This window comes from Canis lupus, chromosome 17 (genome assembly GCF_048164855.1).
Source record: "Canis lupus baileyi chromosome 17, mCanLup2.hap1, whole genome shotgun sequence".
NCBI lineage: Eukaryota > Metazoa > Chordata > Mammalia > Carnivora > Canidae > Canis > Canis lupus.
The window spans coordinates 6,606,083-6,626,095 of NC_132854.1; the positions used below are offsets into that span (position 1 = coordinate 6,606,083).

Sequence of the window (20,013 nt, forward strand, 5' to 3'; positions counted from 1 at the left end):
ATTTGGGGAACACATGATATACTTACTTATGCTTTTAGGAATATCATTTGTAGACAAAAATGTTGAATAAAAATTTGAAAGCACCTTAAGAGTTGCAGTGGAAGAGCAGTTGTGACCATTTAGAAGTGAGAGTCACATTTTAAGGGCAGAGGAGGAGTTTGTTTATTCAAGGAAATGGAAGTGCAGATAAAGAAGTAAGGAAGACCATTCTGGGTGCAGAGAACTGTGAACAACTTTTACGTTGTTTGTAAATCTAGGTTTCTGTTTTGAGAATCTGGCTGAACAGTAGTGTACCAACTAAGAAAAAAATTAACAGTGGAAATCTATTTGAGGGAAAATAAAATGTTTAGGGGACTAATTTTTGTAGGCAGTTGCATAAGTGAGCTTGAAACGTGTTGCAGATACTAGGCCAAAAACTGGTTCTCAAAAGTAATTGCACATTAGGGAACTTTTAAAAATTATAAAAACCCAAGCCAAATTTCCTGTCAATTTAAGAATTGTTGCGGATATGATGTGTGTGGCATTATTTTTATTTTTAATAATAATAAAAAAAAGAACTCCCAAGTGATCATAAGATGCAGTCAGCTTTGGGAACCACTGATGTGCAGTTAATGGAATAGGGTCATCTGCATGTCGGTTGTAGTCCAAATTACAGGAATGGATGAAATCACACCAGGAGTGTGTTTTGCAGTTTCATGTCTTCTGTTTGGTCTTCAGACCAGCTTTTGTCACTATTCTGGCCCCAAGAACACTGCCAGAGTGGATTGCATCGGTGGGCTTTCCTGCCCTCTGGGTTTTACAAAGTCTGTCAATTGGAGACATTGAGAAAAATCAGGAGATAGAAGGTGAAAACATATTGATTTCTTGAGCTTCCCCCCTATTGTGTCAGTGATCATTTAAGATTGACTCTGATTCTCTATCAAAGACCACAGTTCCCTCTGGGAGTCCCCATAATCTCTATTTTCCAGACTCCTTCAGACCTAAGGGTAATGAGGTCTCCCACTGTGGCTGTGAGCCTCAAAGTTCTTAACTACCCTCTGTGGATTCCCCTAACCCCTGCCTACCCCTTTGAGATAGTATCTTATAAATGCTTCCCAATTATTTATAGCTGTGGGAGTTTGCCACCTGTCTCATGCTAAGCCCTTGGCTGACCAGATAGTATAAGACAAGTGTGGGCTGAAGATGGAATCTAAGGGAATGATGGAATCTCTTCACAGGATGGGTAAAGGAGAGAGAAGGGGAGCCAAGTGTAATGAGGAGGATTGAGGAAGGTGTTGGAGATAGGATCAGAAGGACCAAAGAGTTTAAGTATACAGAAAGGAAAATGTCCATTACCTTGGTCATGGGAGGCTGCTTCCTGATGAGTTTTGTGGTGCATGGACAGCAAAAACCAGATGACAGGAGACCAGGGAATGAATGCAAGTGGAGAAATGAAGACAGTTATTTGGCAAATTTGATGACAGGAGGAAGAAAAAGTTTGGAATTTATTAAAGAGAAGACTTGTTTATTGATATTGCCAAACACTTATAATGAAAACTATGTTCCCTCTCCAGGGGTTGAGACAGGATATTAATAATATCAAGAGACCCTATGGGGTATGTGCGGTGTACACAATTGTACTCTTAAGTGTTAGACTTTGTCGACCACTTAAGAAAAAACACCAAAGAGTTAAGTTTGGGTTGAAAAACTGAACAAAGACAAAGACAAAATACAGAAGAGGTATGAATAAAACCCAGGCTATCTGAGCTAGCCAAAATGATTCCTGGATTAAGTCAGCAGACATGAATATCTGGACATCACTCATTACCCTCTCTCCCCTTTTCCCTGAAGACAGTTTGCTAAGTTAGGCCTTGCGGTGATATTGCTTTATTTGGAAGGGTATTTTAAGAAACCACCCTAGAAACTTGTTTTTAAAAATGATAGTAATTAGGTCGCATACAGTGTCTACCTTAGGAGAGTAACTCTGGAAATTATTTTCTTTAGTAGTTAGAACAGTTCTCTTTCATTTCACATCAGCTGCCTTGCTTTTCACACAAGGACTTTGCTTTTGAAAACTACCAGTATTTTCCACTTTCCTTCCACTGCTGAGAGAGTTGAGCTTGAAACTCCCTCTTCAGAAGGACAATGACTTGACAGGCAAATTTTGTGGATTAACTTTGTTTCTGGCTTTTTATTTAAAAAAAATCATTTCTTATCTCGTTTTCCTGGTTTAAAAATAAAACTTATTTTGCTTCTGGTACATAAGCAAATTATTTTTTCTCTATTTTTAGGAAAAGACTAATTTTAAAGCTTTAAATAAATAAACCTAACAACATAAAAGGGCATGAACATTGTAAGGTACTAAACACTATGCTTGGTTTGTGTTTGGAATTGTGTGCTGTTTCTCCCCTATCCGTTTGTCCTATGATTACGTTCTAATTGGTCACAACATAGTTACACCTAAGGCTGCACTCGAGTGCTGTCACCAAGTGGAGAAATGGCCGTTTCCTTGATTTAATCTCATCAGTCAAAACAGGGAATCTTGACAATTCAGCCTGCTGATTTGTTTACATTTATGAAATTAACTGACCTAGTGCCAAATCCCTCCCCTCTTCTTCATTTGCTTTAGAGGATTTCAAAAGAAAGAAAAAGTAAATGAATGAAAGAAAGAGAGAGGAAACATTAGCTTTTCATTCAGCTTAAGGATAGCATTTAAGATCCTGGCAAGGGATCCCTGGGTGGTGCAGCGGTTTGGCGCCTGCCTTTGGCCCAGGGCGCGATCCTGGAGACCCGGGATCGAATCCCACATCAGGCTCCCGGTGCATGGAGCCTGCTTCTCCCTCTGCCTGTGTCTCTGCCTCTCTCTCTCTCTCTCTCTCTCTGTGACTATCATAAATAAATAATTAAAAAAAAAAAAAAGATCCTGGCAAAAAGGAAATGTAGATTTTTTTTCCTGTGGACAATGTACAGATGCTACATAACTGAACTGTCACCATGATATGGTTCAGTGCAAAAGAGTGTAGGCTCTGGGAATAGAACTCCAGAGCCTTTGTGTGTGTGTGTGTGTGTGTGTGTGTGTGTGTGTGTGTTCCATTGACTTTTAACAATAATTTGGTCTTAACAAAGAACATATATAAAGTCATATAACGTGGATATCATTAATCTAGTTTGAGGAGAGATAATACTAACCTTAAAGTTGGCATGAGGGTTTGTCCGAGATGGACAGGGACCCAGGAGACTGGCAAGTCATGGCCTGTGGTCATCTGCTGCAGGCACATAGAGATTCTTCATTGTCAGGAAAGGCACTGCCAGTGAAAGATTTTGAAATGGAGGGGAAAAAAGAAAGAAAAAGAAAAACAGCTTCCCATGTATTACACAATAATCTTCCAGGTTATCTGCTGTAGGCATTTTGTGAATGAGGTAGAACTACTTAAGCCGTAGATAATTGACAGTAATTAAAGTGACCTCTGTCCATAGAAATGTAATTGAATTTCTGTCTCCAGAAGGGACAGCTGATTCCTGAACACCCCCCACCTCCATGAAAAAAGCCAGTTTTACATCCGTTTGTAAATTCATTTGAGTGTTTCTGATTTACGTATGTGGTAGTGGAAAAATATTTTTCCCTCTATCCTTCGGTATTTTAGGCTAGGACCTCCAGTAATGGAAGATTCACAGGAGAAAAACACATTGGTTTCATGTGTATACCTCTTTGTATGCATGAGAGTAACTCCCTGATGGCCCTTAAATACTATCTGTGGTTTAAGACAAAGGAAGATCTAGGCAGGGGGTCAGGTGGGAGGTTGGGTGTTAATGGGAGGTCACCTGGAGAATCACAGGAAATAGAGTTAAGGTTGTATGCAGATCTAAGTCAATGACTTCTCCATTGTTAAGAGTTTCTAGAGATTGAGTCTTGCCCCTCTTCCTAATATGGAGAGGCAGACATCCTTATAAATTGAGATTTCCCTTATAATGTTTTGTAAATATTCCTTACAAAAATATTCTTTCTGCTGTTTTCTGAGATTTTTCTGTGTCTACAGTCTCAAAAATAATCAGCCTAAAAAAAATCAGTATGCCCAAGAGGTAGGTTTTGGGGTGGCAAATTCTGCTCCCTTTCACTTAAGATGTGCCTTCTTCATATTTTGAATTCCATTTCCAACCAATTGTAGCATCTTCTTGGTTTCTTCACTAGTTGCAGAGTTAAATAACGTATTTGATGTGTTCTTTTGATATATGTATGTATCTCACGATACTGCCCTTAAAAAATAAGTTATTGTTCAACACTAACATAGTTTCTTTTAAGTAATGCTCTTCTGTGTACTTCTTAAATATCATGTTTTCAGGGAACCAATTACAGCGGAGATTTATTTTAGCCATCATTTTATATGTATCTATGCTCTTTAGAGAAGAGTAATTCATCATGAAGAATAAATGGACCCAATTTTACACACACATATATATATATATATATATATATATATCTGTTATAAAATGATGCCTTAAAAATATAGCATTCAGTGACTCAGTAGATGGTCTTTCCATCATTTGTATTTTATAAACTAGTGGCATTAAGGAAACTAAAACCTGAAGGCAAGATGATTAGTGGCTCCTAGCCCTGAAGAAAGTAGCATAAGAGACCTCTGGGTAGGGCAATGTGGCTAGATGAAAGCAGAGCTTCTGTGAAACAACTAATTTTTACTTTACAATGTCAGCATGCTAAGAGAAGGCTTTCCTGGGTAATTGCTGGAAATTTCCTTGAGGAATGGCTGTCTTATTTTAATCAAATGATATGCAGTGCATTTGAAACTGAGATCTATTTATGCCTGAGATTAGAGGAACATAATGGTATAAGAATTCATGTAATGCCATCCTCAGCATCCATATTCAACCAAACTAAAATGGATACAGAAACATGCATTATTTATTCCGTTGTAAGTGCCTGATTAAGGAATTCCGCAGACCCATCAACAAGTCAGACAAGGGTTTAACAACAATCCTATTGTTAGTGTCTCTGGCTTTTATTTGTTCTTATCATATAAACAGGCAATTTCTATATTGTTGGTCCAACCAGATTCAAGGTCTCAGTGAACAAGGCTTTGATGTTTGACAGCACCGTGTGGTCCACATAGTATGCTTATTGATTTAATTGAATTAGTTGCTTCCAGTTAAAAGAAAGGAAAAAAGAAAAGAAAGAAAAGAAAAGAAGAAAAGAAAAGAAAAGAAAAGAAAAAAAGAAAAGAAAAGAAAAGAAAAGAAAAGAAAAGAAAAGAAAAGAAAAGAAAAGAAAAGAAAAGAAAAAAGCAGGTGATTTTACATACAAATTAGATTTCCAGCCTCTAAAGAACAATTGTGAAATTTCCCAGTTCTGGTCCCCGGGCTCCCATGGTGATGCCATGTGCAGAGGCAGCCTTTCTGAGACTGGGCATGTTCTCTCCACTGCTCTGCCTCCTGGACTGACATTGACCATATGACATATCCAATTACTGACTTGTGCTATTGTTTTTCTTATAGTTAGGAGAAAAGTGAAGTATTTCTCGTAGACATGTCTCTGTCCAAAAGGAAAATATGAAAAATAGACCAAGACAACTGTACAGAAAGGATGCATGATGCAGTTTTATGAATGAGAAAAGAAATCCCAATAGAATTGTTTTTGAATCTAATAGAATGAATGATGCTACAGTGAGATGTTCAAAACACGTTGACAGTGATGAGTCTGTCACTCTCTCCTTTTGTTGATATGGACCCTGCCTGGCTCCTGGGGAGACTTGAATTTGCAGTTCCCAGAGGAGGGTGACACTCTGTGCTTGAGACTTTGTCTAGTACTTTACGTCCATTTGCATTTTTAAAAAAACTGTTATTTACTAGAGGGAGTGAGCACTTGGGCACTGGGGGTGGCAGAGAAAGAATCTCAAGCAGAGCATGGAGCCGAAGTCAGGGCTCCATGTCACAATCCTGAGGTCACAACTTGAGCTAAAATCAAGGGTCAGGGTCTGAGGCTCAACTGACTAAGCTACCCAGGTTCCCCAAGTTCATTTGCATTTTTAATGGATCAGCAGTTCATCTTTAACAGCTTCAAGTTTGACTTAAAATTAAAAAATAGTTCAGTTTTCTTGGACTGCCAAAACAGAATTTCACAGACTAGGTGGCTTAAATGTCAGAAATTTTACTGTTCTGGATGCTGCAACTGCCACATCAGGGTGCTTCAGCTTTGGTTCCTGGTGTGGCGTCTGTGTGCACACAGGACCTCTGCTTACTGTGTGCTCAGGGGGACAGAGAGTGAGCTCTCAGTGTCTCTTCTTCTGAGAACCCTAATCCCGTCCTAAGGGCCCCACCCTCATGATCCATGTCACCCTAATCACAAAGGTTCCATCTCCAGATACTGTCACATTGAGCTATTATGTGGGGGTGAGAGCTTCAGCTTGTGAGTTTGAGGGGGACTCAAACATTCTGTAACATGCGTTAAAATTTACCTCATTCTGAGTGTTTGAATAAAGGCTTACTTTGTCGTTATCCCAAAATGATGACTAAATCCTTATATTTTATTGTGTTTACTTAAGTTAAAGAAGCTTGGACTGTTTCTTTCTTTCCTGCCTTCCCCACAGATTTCAGCTTATATACACAAATAATGCAGAATATATAAATACTAAACCACTTACCAAAATAAATGGTTGTCAGAAAATATTATACTTCTTTTAAATAAAATTCATTAAAGTCATTTCAGTAAATATTCTTGTCATTCCTCCTCACCACCCTCCCAGTGGAAAGTTTAAACTATGCTGTACCTGTAAAAGATATTTTAAAATTTGATTTATTGCATTCAAACTTGAACGACTAACCAAACCTATCTCTTAATGCCTAAAGTCCCAATGACTTTTTATTGGATCAGAATACAAATATAGAATGATTGTAGTATAAGCTTCCAAGAAATATGTAAGTAGCCACTATGATTATCTCTTGCCCTTTATCAGCTGGAGTCAACTTGAATATCTCCCAGGAAAGAGATCTCAGTAAGTCTTAAACACATTTTCATTTCACAAATTTGCATTTGTGGTTGTTAGAAAATCATTTTTACATTCATTTGAATCAATGGATCCATGTTCTGTCCACTAGAACAACACAAACAATATATTCTATTCCTATATAATAGCCCTTTACTTTTTTTTTTTTTTTTTTTTTTTTTGAGAGAGAGAGAGAGTGAGAGTGGGGGCAGAGGCCAAGGGGGAGAGAGAGGGAAATCTGAAGCAGGTTCTGTACCCAGCCTGATGCCCAAGGGGCTCCATCTCACAACTCTGAGCTCGTGACCTGAGCCAAAATCAAGAGTCAGACACTTAACTTACTAAGCCACCCACGTGCCCCAGCCCTTTACATTTTTAAAAGCAATTACTATGGCTCCTTGATTTTTCTTTGTCTTCCTGTTCTTCCCCATGTGACAGAGTGTCTGGGCAGCATGCTTTTCCAGATTCTCTTCTCTGCTTCCTATGACCTTTGTCCACATCTTTCTGAAAGCCTTGAGCATTGTTGTGTGGATCTTCCCATTAGGGTCAGTTCAGCCTGGCCCACATAGGAGCTACTGCTTCTTCTGATAGAAACTTTGGGATTGTTTTAGTGTCATAAAAAAAGATTTCAAGTTATATTCCTAGGCGCTGAGCTAGATCTCTCTGATTCTATACTTGAAATCGGCTTTCAAAGTTAAATTAAGAATTTTGAAATCTTATACTTTTTAGAGCCAAAGGGAACATTGCAATCATCTGTAGATTAGGATTGATATTCCAGTTTCACTGTCTAATAATTATGTGGCTTTGAAGAAGTTAACTTCCTGGGACCTCTCTTTTCTATTTTGTAATCTGAGAATGGTAATGTCATCTCTCCCTACCTTACAGGACTTTAGTGGGGATCAAGTAAAAAATACCTATGAAAGTCCTTTGAAAAGAATATACAACACAGGGTGTCACTGGCTTAGACATGTATCCCTTGATCCTATATTTGCATTCCATTACTTTAGTATCCTTGCCCTTCATGAAAACCAGACTTCTCAAATAAGGGATTATGTGGGTTTCCTCCAAGTTCAACCATTTCTCTGACACCAACTGAGAGTTCAATGATTAAAATCAATTCTGACACTAACAATCTAGAGTTAGAAAAGACACTTCTCTCCCCTGCAGAATAAAGGCTTAGTTGTACAAGACTGTCCCCACTATAGACACCACATGCCAAAGGGAAGTCCTGTCTACCCACACTTCTCAGCAAATGTAAATTTGAGGTTTCCATGATCCATCTTCAAGTTTGATGATTTGCTAGAATGACTCCTAGCACTCAGAAAGATGCTATACTTAACAGTTTATTGTGAAGGATTGAAGCAGAAGAGACAAACTGGCCATTCCACCTTCCCCACATCTGTGTGTTTGCCAACCCAGAAGTTCTCTGAATATTTTTTTAATAGAATTTTTATAAGTCAATGTTAAGTGTCCCTTCCCTCCCTGAGGTTAAAGGCGGGGCTGCAAGTTCCTACCCTCTAATCATATATTTGGTCTTTCTGGTCACCAGCCTCCATCCTAAAGCTGTCCAGTCACCATAAACTAAACTGTGATGGAAGAAAGCTGGCTTATTATGAATAACAAAGACATTCAGGAAATTCCTAGGGTTTCAGGAGTTCTGTGTTAGGACTGGAGACCAATCCCAAATGTATACGCTACAGGTATCAATACTCATGTCTACTATTTTCTTTTACCTATTCCTCAACTGACAATTTTCCTCTGCCCCTTCACTCTACTGAGATAATTTTCTGCTTTTGACTCTCTTATTTTTACTTAAGGCTCTCAGGAGCACCCAGAGCAGTTAACCTTTTATCTTTCTTGAAATCACTACCTCTCTTTGGAGACTGGAATACTGGAACTTCCTTCTTTTCCTTCTCTAGTTCTGACTATTCCTGTTTTGTTTCCTTGGAGACATGTTAATGAGGGAGTAAGTAAGATGTTATAACTAGCTCCAAGAGAATTTGACACACAGAGATACCAATTCTCCAGGGGACACAATGTGCTTATAGTGTCATGAACAGTAATTATTTGCATGCCTATGGAAGGAAATATTTGCATTATTACCAATTTGTTACAACTTCAGTTCTATCTCTGCAGAACTGTAAAACAACCAAAGATGCACATTCCTATAGAATCCGATAATCACCCAGAGGTTCTGCTAGACTAACTCTCAGCATTTTACTGAAAGGACACTCAGTAATTTCTGGAGCCCATTTCCTGAACTTCCCTACTCTGATGAATTAATCTCTAAAGGATTCTAGATCACAGCAAGACAAGTCTCACCAGATTTGACCTAATGATTTACCTAGCAGCAGCTGAATTTAAATTAAGCATATGAGCATCCTTAACTTTGGTTCGTAGATCAAAATCAATCAATTATTAAGGTACTACTAAGACCAGGAAGTAACGTTGTATCTGGGAGTTTCATGAGGAATCCTGGATTAGGATTTTAAAAGCCTCTGTGATGTGCTATTCCAAAACCAGAAAACCAAACCTATGAAAGCCTCTTCACCAGACTTAGCCTGCATTTCTGGTATTCAGATGGATTCCTCAAATTAGTTAAGGTTTGTGATGTGCCAGGAATTGACCTTTGTTACCACCTGAGGCCAAAGTTACCTGAAAATTTTTCCAGGAAAGGCTCCACATGTAAAGTCAACCATGTTACTTAGCAGTGGGCTTGTCAGGCCTGATTAAGTACTCCAAGTAAGGTCTTCCTGGCACAATTAAACTGTCAATTATATCCTAGTAAAGTGGAAGATAGATTCTTAGAGAACTCATGGAAATATCTACACATTTCTGTAAAACATTAGGGGATTTAGTGAGGTTTCTGACTTGTGAGGAGTAAGAATCAGACACCTTTAAAAATGGTTTCTTTCATCTTCAAAAGCAGTTTACAAAATTGAAGATTAGATCTGCTTCAAAGAAAGAGAAAGGGCTCTGTTACATATGTTTTAGAACATTAAAATAACATTTGCAATATGCCCCCAAATTTTCATTTCCCTTATCAGTGCACACTTATGTGATTAATTCTTTCTCTGCAGTTTCCTGCTTTCATAAGGAAGTCTGCTTTTGGATCATCAAGTATACTGAAAAATCTGACTCTGTTTACTGCTACTGACTGAGAATGGTGAAGCATTATTATAACCAAACTAAGATGATTTTGGGTAGTCATGGGGAGTGACTTCCAAAGCCATGACTCCCCAAGCAAAGGTGAATGTTTTTGTTTTTGTTTTTTTGTTTTTTAATTTAGGGTTTTAAGTTAGATAGAGCAGACTTGTCATATATAGAGGTGGGTATGCCCCTTAAGGAAACATTCCCACACACACATTATATGTTATGTAAATGAGGCTTGTGCTCCTTCTTGGGCAGAGACTTTCGTATTATAATGAGGTAAAGGTAACTGTCGGTCACTTCATAGGCCACTCCATAGTCCATCTATATAGAAGCTTGTTGGAGGTCAAGTTCAAACTAGTCTGGTGGTCTGGGCAATTGTTACTGCTTGAGGACTAGTTTTGGTTTCCATCATGGGATGTTACTCCTGTCAGGTTTTTTGCCTGAATTAAGAGAGAAGCTGGAAAGAAGAGATTAAGGAAACATCTGGAATAGAGTTCGGTGAGTACAAGCAGGTGGGCAGTAAAGGTCAGGTCTTGGGGTTCAGCTGGTGACACTGTCATCTCAGAAGCCTATACATGAGAGGTCATTCTGGAAATATCAATAACTAAAAGTTCCTGGATACAGATTTTTCCATGAGACTCTGAAACTGTCCTTCTGTCTCTAAGACATGAACTGTGGTGTGAGGCTTGCATCAGAGTGTTCAGATGAGCAGTGATGTAAAAAGAAGCTAACTATGGATTGCAAAAACTGAACATCTGTAGGTAATTTATTATAATAGCTAACAGTATCAGAACAGAGGAAAGAGGGATTTTTCATTAGGGTACACTACACAATTATTTTGTATGGGTTTGGTAATGTTTCCTTAAAGGTAAGAATATATCATGGATAGCCAGAGAATTGGCAAATCTCTAGGGTCTTCCCATAAATTGTATACTTTCTGAAATATTTATATATATATATATATTTTGAAATATTTATATTAATAACTGTTATGGACTGAGTTGTGTCCCCGCCAAAGTTCTTATGTTTGAGATTTAACCTCCAAAGCGATGGTATTTGGAGATTGGATCTTTAAGGATATTATTAAGGGTAAGTGATATCAGAAGGATGGGGTCCCAATGCAGTATGATTGGTGTCCTGACAAGAAGTGAGAGAGACACCAGGGATGCACATGCACATACAAACAGGCCAGAGGAAAGAGATGGCCATCTGAAAGCTAAGGAGATAGAAATCACCAGAAACCAGCCCTGCCAACACCTTGATCTTGGAATTCTGGTCTCCAGATCTCAAGAAAATATTGTTCTCCTTTAAGCCATCCAGCCTGTGGCATTTTGTTATGGACACCTGAGCAGACTGATACCATAACAGTTTCCCGTTTAAACATTATCTGGTAATTCTGTAGCATTTCCTTTGATTTAACAACTCTCCCTACAGTGCTGTGGGGAGTTTGGTAATATGGCATATATCAAACCTAATTATTTCTACTATCTTTCTTTTTATGAGGTAAAGAACAAATCTTGTGATTACCCAGGGACTTCTAAGTATAGTTTTAAGTGTAAAAGATAAACAAAATTTTATTTTTCCATTATTTAATATACAGTCTTAGACAAAATCTAAAGAATTTGTAGCAGAGTCTGTTTGCCCAAAGCGCAGCAAAGCTTATCATTGAGACGTTGAGTATGCAACAAGGAAAGGGTATATTCATGAGGCAGCTGAACAAGTGTTTTATAATCATAGGGGTGGGGATTACATACATATTGGTGAAAGGGCAGGAGAATTTAGGACTGTTTATGAGGAGGAAAGAGGGAACGTGTGCATTGAGCAAACAGAGCTATAGCACATATTCCGTGTTCACATGGGGGGAGACTTCACATTAAAATGAGACACAATTCAGCCCCTGATACCAGGATAAGAGCTCTAGATTTAAATATATATATTACTTTAATTTGTCAGAGATGTCTTCAGTTATATGAATCTGGAATCTTAAAATGTTTGTTAGGTATGTGATAATTTTTTTTTAATCTAGTCTGTTTAATTTATTAGAAGTTATTTTTTCTAATTTTCCTTGAAGTTTGACAATATTGGATATATTGAGTGCTTATTTATCTTTATGAACTAATTTAAATAGTTTCTTTTTAATTTAAGGAAAGCATTTCATGTTGGCAAGAGGAAGTCAAGTCCTTTCTTAATCACAGACACAACATCAGAGAGCTCGTAACTTCATTCAGACACTTCAGCCACACACCAAAAATACAAACATATCAAAAAGCTTTTGTATTATTTCCCAACACATAGGAAATCCTCAGTTGATCTGAGCTCACAAACAGAAAAATAGGTGGCCTCATAAATGAGATGGTCTCCCATCCTTCAGTTAATAAGGAGTAGATCTACAGAGATACTTGAGTTGTCAGGTTATAAGACCAAATTCCTGTTTCCTCCAGTAGGGAGTACATTACCCGGCATGTGATAGTCGGGGATAAAATAAAACACAAAGTCAGTAGGAAGAGAACGGTACAGAAACAGAGTTAACAGGGTTAAAGTTTTACTGCCACTTGTGATTCTCTCCAGGAGGCAGGAGACCTAGTGCAAGGCCTAAGTGAACCATCAGGTGCACTCCTCTAGCAGCTACACTTGACAGGCATTGATAAGTTACAAGCTGAGCATTTGCACAGATGACCTGTCTACCTCTAAATGTGCTAATACATAATTTCCAAAAGGATAAAGTCATGATTCTCACGCAAATTGAAAATAAACACATCACAATTGTATTCAACATATCAATGAGCGAACCGGTAAGATGTTGAAATCAGTTCTCACAAATTTATATTTTCAAAACCCCTGGTTCTACTGACCCAGACCCTTTCAATGATTGGACATTCCATCTGGAGACCTTAAATGCCTCTCATATGCTACCTTGACCAAAAGGGAATTCATGATTTTGCCTTCTTAAACCTCTTCCATTCCTTTTCTAGTATTTTCTGCTTCTGGCAGCAGTTCCATTTTATGTCAAATTAATTATGTCAGAAATCTAAGGCTAATACTTGAATCCTTCTTCCTATACTTCTATGTGTTATAATATTCATTCTATTACTGAGTTTTGTGGATTTTACTTCCTAAATATCCCTCTCGTTTGTCTCCTTCTATCGTCCGCCGATCCTGCTTTATCATCATCTGTGGTTCACCAATACCTTGCGCGCAGACTGAAGCATTAGCCCCATTTCTGCCCATTCCACCACTACCTTGGGCAGCCTCTTATCCATCCAAATAATTTCTCATGTATCAGCCAGAATAATACTTGTCAAATGCAGATCTGATGATTTATTCTACTACTAAAAGCCTTTTATGATTTCCCATTGTTATTAGGTAAGACCTCAGCCCTGTGCCTGGCCTGCTTAGTCTCTGCTACTGTTCAGCCTTCTGTCCTTCTCTCTAGTGCATCGTGAACCAGACTCCCTTTCTTTCTGGTTCAATCTTCACTAATTTCTTTACATGTATTTTAGGGTCTTCCCACAACAAGATATTGGAGGTGCTGTTTTCTTTTCTTGGAATGTTTTCTAACTCTTCCACTCTTGGTTCATGCCTATCAATCACTCAAGTTCATGTCATATCTAATGTTGTCACGGCTCTCTTCCTTGAGTGCTAAGAGAAGACCAGATGCCCACTTTTCTCCCATGGCACTTAAAAAGGATTGTAATTTTACACTGAGTTTTGTGATTATTTGAGGGTTTTCTTTTACATTGCACTGTGTCAGGAAAGCAGGGCTGTGTTCATTTCTACATTCCCTTCTTTTACTAGAACATAGGATGTAGTTTACCAGCAATGTGAGCATCATTCGGTTACAGATTACTGAAATCTTCAAAAAATTTTATTTATTTATTTATTTATTTATTTATTTATTTATTTATTTAGACACAGCATGAGCAGGTGAGGGAGGGGCAGAGGGAGAAGGAGAGAGGGAATGTCAAGCAGACTCCATGCTGAGCACAGAATGCGACTGGGGGCTCAATCTCACAACCCTGAGATCATGACCTGAGCAGAAACTCAGAGCGGACACTCAACTGACTGTGCCACCCAGATACCCCTGAAATGTGTTTTGAACTCAGTCTTCTCAGTAAGATCATGGGAATGATAATACTACCATTCATATAAATGTTTTTGAGAATTAAAGAATACATTCAAATAATTCTTGATACTCTTTAAGCATTCTAGTATCAACTGTCATTCAGATTTCCTTCAGTATATCAGGGAACCCTAGAAAGGGTTCACTACTTAAAAAATATCACTGACCTTACTGTTAGATCAGTTAGGACTAGATTCACTCCCTGGTAACAGGAAATTGGTGTGGTGGATTAAAAACAGAGTATTTATCTTGTGCAACAGGGAATGCACAGATAGGTAGGCAAGGTCTTGACAGCAAGAAGCAAACTCCTGGTAACCCCTCACAGGGAGGACATGGGATAGCACCTCTGGGCAGAAAAACAAGACAGAAAGGAAGTCATCTCAGCAGGCTTTGATTTTCCTGGGGAGGAGGGAAAATCAAATTTTTATCCCCCACACTCTCTGCAATGGATATAGACAAGGCAGTAGGGAAGGAAAGAGGAGATGGGTCCATTAACTGCAAGTGCCTGCACACATATCCTGAGTTTACCCCAGAGCGAGATGGCCACGCCAGGCATTCATTAGGGTATACCATCAGTTCCTCATCTCTGTGATTCTGTGATGTGTGAGAAGTTAGTTTTGCCTGAATTGTTATAAATATAGCATTGCAAATCACCATCTTGAAAAGTTCTGTGAAATGAACGTGGTGGTTCTCTTTTGGGACAGAGTCAGACCATTAGAAAGATTGTCCCTTAAGGAGAAATACCAATTCAGAGCTGGTGTGAAGTAAGCATTTTCAGTAACAAAAGAAATGCTTCTCATTTTTGAACTGCACAGGCAACTCTTATTTTTTTGAATTCCAAAACTGCAACTTGACAAGAGAGAGAAAAATATTTTCTTTTCTGAAGGCTGCCAAGAATAAAGGCTATTCTCATTTGTTAAAATAAGAGGAGGTAATAAGTTAAAATAAGCATACTCTGACCTTATTTTCGAGCCCAACACTCTAGAAAAGCACTCCTTTTAAAGTGAAAGGAAGTTCAATTATTTTTGCAGTCATTGCTTTTTTATAGGCCCTTGTTATCTTTCAGTTTGATTCCTAATAGAGTTTAATAGCTGCAAAGATAATTTTTGAAACCTATTGCTGGATACTTAAGCATCCCTTCTGTCTTTCGGCATTCTTGCAAGAGAATGACTTTTTGGGTTTAAACCATTCTTGGGTGCAGATCTTTCCATTCTAGTAGTTGGACACATGCTTATATAAAGATCACCATATGCTATTCTCATAGAGAAATGTGAGCCATAATGATTTAATAATGATGAAAAAGAGACAACGGGCCCAAATGAAGCCACTTGCACTAAGCTCCATGGCACCCAATGGAGGCTTAGTATCTAACTTAATTACAGTCCGGCCTCCCTCCAGTCAGACTGGAGCTACCTGATTAGCATAGCAGGTGATTTGCATGGTAGACTCCTGCCATCTCCTAAAGAAAGGTGACCTTGCCACATACAATCAGCTCTTTGCTAGAATAACCTCCTTGTCCCATGCCTTCCACCTGTGGAAATCCTTCGTTCTATAAAGCTCTTCAGTGCTCCTTTCAATTTGCTGGATAGGATGCTACTGATTCATGAGTCATGGAATAAAGATCCAGCGAGATCCTTAACATTTACCTTAAATCTTGAAAATTACTTTAAAATTTACTCAGTTGAATGTTTTTTTAACAGATCCTGCACTACTAAATGGGCTAGAAGCTTCTACTACCCTGACTTTTCCTATGTATTATCTGAAGCTATGACACTGCATTCAAAAGCCACTATATTCTGTTCTTTTTTTGTGATAACACATTATAAAGGGCAGACTCTCTAAACCTTAGAATAACTGAGAAAACAAAATACAAAATATTTATTATGAAGCTGAATTGTCACTTTTTACTCAATATGCTGCTGCAAATAAACCAGAGTCATTTGGTCAATGTAGATAATTTGTTATGCCTCGATGATTCTTATAAATCCTGACTGAATGTCTATGACTGTTTCCCTAAGAGTAGAATAATGAGAGAAGATGACTAAAAACCACTTTCTTCTGTTCCTTTTCTTTATAATTTTCCTCTTTCATAGACTAATTTGACTTTTTATTTTATTTTTTTGTAAGAATAACCATTTAAGTTTTGAGTAGTTATGAAGTTACAGAAAAATCACAAGAGTACAGAAAGCTCTCACACCCCAACCTGGCTTCTGGTATTAACATCTTACATTAGTATGGTACACTTATTCTAATTAATGTACCCATATTGATACATGATTTTTAACTGAAGTCCATATTTTACTCAGATTTCTTTACACTTTTACCTAATATTTTATGTTTCTAATGTTGTTCCAGGTTTCCATTCAGGATACCACAGGACTTATAATTGTCTTGTGTCATTAGGCTCCTCTTGGCCATGACAGCTCCTAAATTTTTTCTTGTTTTTTTTTTTTTTCTTTTTTGTAGAATGTCCCTTTCTGGATTTTTTTAAAAGATTATTTATTATATATTTATTCATGAGAGACACAGAGAGAGAAAGAGAGGCAGAGACACAGGCAGAGGGAGAAGCAGGCTCCAAGCAGGGACTCAATCCTGGGACTCAAGGACCACACCCTGGGCTGAAGATGGGGCTAAACCGATGAACCACCTGGGCTGCCCTGGATTTTTTTTTTTTTTTTTTTTGCATATTTTTGTCACTATGAGATTAGGCTTAGAGATTCTGGAGAGGAAAATCAATGAGGCGGAGTACCATTTTCATCAGATCATATCACAGATGCACATTATCAACATGGCTCACAGCTACTGATGTTAACGTTAATCTCCTGGTTGAGGTGGTGTTTCTCATGTGTTTCTACTATTATTAGTTCTCATTTCCGTTCTGTAGTTTTTTGGAAGAAGTCACTATGAGCACCCATACTTAAGGAGTAGAAAATTATGCTCCATATTCTTGAGAACAAAGTATCAATATAAATTATTTGGAATTCATCTTAATGAGAGATTTATCCTTTCTCCCCAATTTATTTACTTACTGAATCATTTGCTTATATTAATCTGGATTCATGGATATGTATTTTAACTTTGTGATATAATGCAATCCTACCTACCTTATTTCCCTTTGCTCAAATGGTTCCAGTTTTGGCCATTTGGCACTTTCATTCAGGTGCTCTGTCCTTTTGACATTATTGTGGATTATTGGGATGCACTTCCTTACTTTCTGGCACTTCAGTATGCTCCAGGCTAATTTTATATATCACTAATCCCAGCCATTTCTCCAAGTTTGTGGCAAGTGCATTGCATCATAAATCTGCCATTGTAGCATCATACAAAGTAGTTTCACTCCTGCCATCCCAAATCCTGTGTGCTGTCCCCTCTGCATGGAACTCTTTGCAACCACTAATCTGTTACTGCCTCTATACTTTTTTTCCATCCAGAATGTCATAAAAATTGGATCAGACACTATGTAGGCTTTTCAAACTGCTTTTTATTTTTTAAATTTTTTTTATAGATTGTATTTATTTATGAAAGAAACAGAGAAAGACAGAGAGGCAGAGACACAGACGAGGGAGAAGCAGACTCCAGGCAGAGATCCTGATGTGGGACTCGGTCCTGGGACTGTGGGATCATGCCCTGAGGCAAAGGCAGACGCTTAACCACTGAACCACCCAGGCATCCCTCAAACTGGCTTTTTAAATTTGTTAATATCAACTTAATATTCACCTGTATCTGTGCATGTTCTGATAGCTCTTTTTTATCACTGAATAATATTCCATTGCATGGATGTACCACTGTTTATTCATTTACCTTCTGAAGGGCATCTTTGTTGCTTCCACTTTTGAGCAATTATGAATAAAGCTGCTATATGTACTCGTTTACTGAGTTTTGTGTGAACATAAGTTTTCAGATAAGTGGGTTAAATACCTAGTAATATGGTTGCTGGATTATATGGTAAGGTTATGTTTTGCTTTGTAAGAAACTGTCAAACTGTCTTCCAAAGCAGGTGGATCTTCTTGAACTCTTTTCAGCAGTGAACAAGTTTCCATTATTCCACATCCTTGCCAGCAATTAATATGCTCAGGTTTTTTTGTTTTTCTATTTTAGACATTTAATTGTAGTTATTATTTCATTGTCTTAATTCTCATTTTCTCATGACAACACTAGATTTTTTGTATGCTTATTTACAATTTGTATATCTATTTTGGTGGAGTGTCTATTCAGTAATTATGCCCATTTTAAAAAAATTGTTGTTTTGCTTAATAAGTTTTAAAAGTTCTTTGTATATTTTATATATCTTTTTTTTTTTTTTCCTGCAGTGGAGCTCACTGCAGAACTTGAACTCATGACCCTTAGATCGAGACCTGGGCTGAGATCAAGGGTTGGATGCTCAACCGACTGAGCCACCCAGGTGCCCCTATACAAATTATTTATTAGATATTTGTTTTGCATATATTTTTTCCCAGTCTGTGGCTTGTCTTTATTTTCCTAACAGTGTCTTTCTCAGAATGCAAGCTTTTCATTTTAAGAAGGTCCAAGATATTTTTGTTGTTGATTGTGCTAGTGGTGTTATATTTAACCCTTATCACCAAATCCAAGGTTATGCTGATTGTCTTCTATCTTTCTTCTAGAGGTTTTATAGCTCACTCTTTTACATATGTTTTTATCCACTTTGAGTTCATTTTTGTGTAAGGTCTAAGTTTTTTTTTTTTTTTGTTTATTTGCTTTGTTTTGGCATATAGATGTCCAATTAATCTCTTATCATTTGTTGAAAACTCTATCCTTTTTCACTTAGTCATCTTTACCCCTTTGTCAAAGACTAGTTGACTGCATTAGAATGTGTGGCTAAATGGGTTCTTTCTGTTTTGTTCTACTGATCTAGGTCTTTGTTTCTAGTACCATGCTGTCTTGATACCATTCTGTCTTGATTATGGTAGCTTCCTACTAAAGCTTGAGATTGGAGAGTCTGAGCCCTTTAACCATTTTCTTCTTCCTCCTCCTCCTTTTCCTCCTTCTCATTTTCCTCTTGTTCTTGTATACTGTAATATTTAATCTGGATCTTTTGCCATTAATATAAACTTTAGTATTGATTTGTCAATATCAAAAGATAGCTTACCAGGATTTTTATTGGTATCACAATGAATGTATGGATCAAACTGAAAAGAACTGACATCTTAACAATGTGGATCCTTCTAATCTATGGACATGGAATATTTCTTCATTTGCTTGGATCTTCTTTGATTTTTTTCATCAATGTTTTATGCACCTACAAATTATTCCATGTACAAATTGTGTGTATACTTTGTTAGTTATGTCTAAATATTTCATTTATTCCATGCTATTATAAATGGGGATATAAGGTTTAAAAGGTTTATTTAATAAATAGGTTTATTTAATTTCAAGTTTCAGTATTCACCTCTCATCAATAGGAAGGCAATGGGCTTTTTAAAATATTGACCCTGAATCCTACAGGCTTGCTGTGCTCACTTATTAATCCAAGGAGGCAGATTTTGGCCGTGTCTTTGTGGATGAGGTGGCATTTTATCCTGTAACCTTGGTTCTTTGATGCATCCAGTAAAATTCACTGATTTTTCTTGTTAGGACAGGAGTAAGGAAGCCCTAGGTTTCACATGTTAGAGCACAAATGGGAAATTCTCAAATCTCACTTCCTAAAATTTCTTGTTTTCCTACTCTTATATGTTTTGTTAATGTTTGTCCTTGAGGTTTTATTTCTATGTAGTAGAAAATTGACATAGGCAGATAATAAGCAAATATACA

The 20,013-nt window shown here is 37.6% G+C and overlaps 1 long non-coding RNA gene across 1 annotated transcript; it reads right to left on the reverse strand.

Moving 5' to 3' along the window:
* Positions 1-525: 525 nt before the first annotated feature.
* On the reverse strand, positions 526-17,506 carry LOC140608286 (uncharacterized). Its single transcript, XR_012010307.1, has 4 exons — positions 17,349-17,506; positions 3,169-3,284; positions 1,336-1,357; positions 526-805 (listed from the first exon to the last, which is right to left on the reverse strand). It is a non-coding gene; the product is annotated as an uncharacterized lncRNA (long non-coding RNA).
* Positions 17,507-20,013: the final 2,507 nt, after the last annotated feature.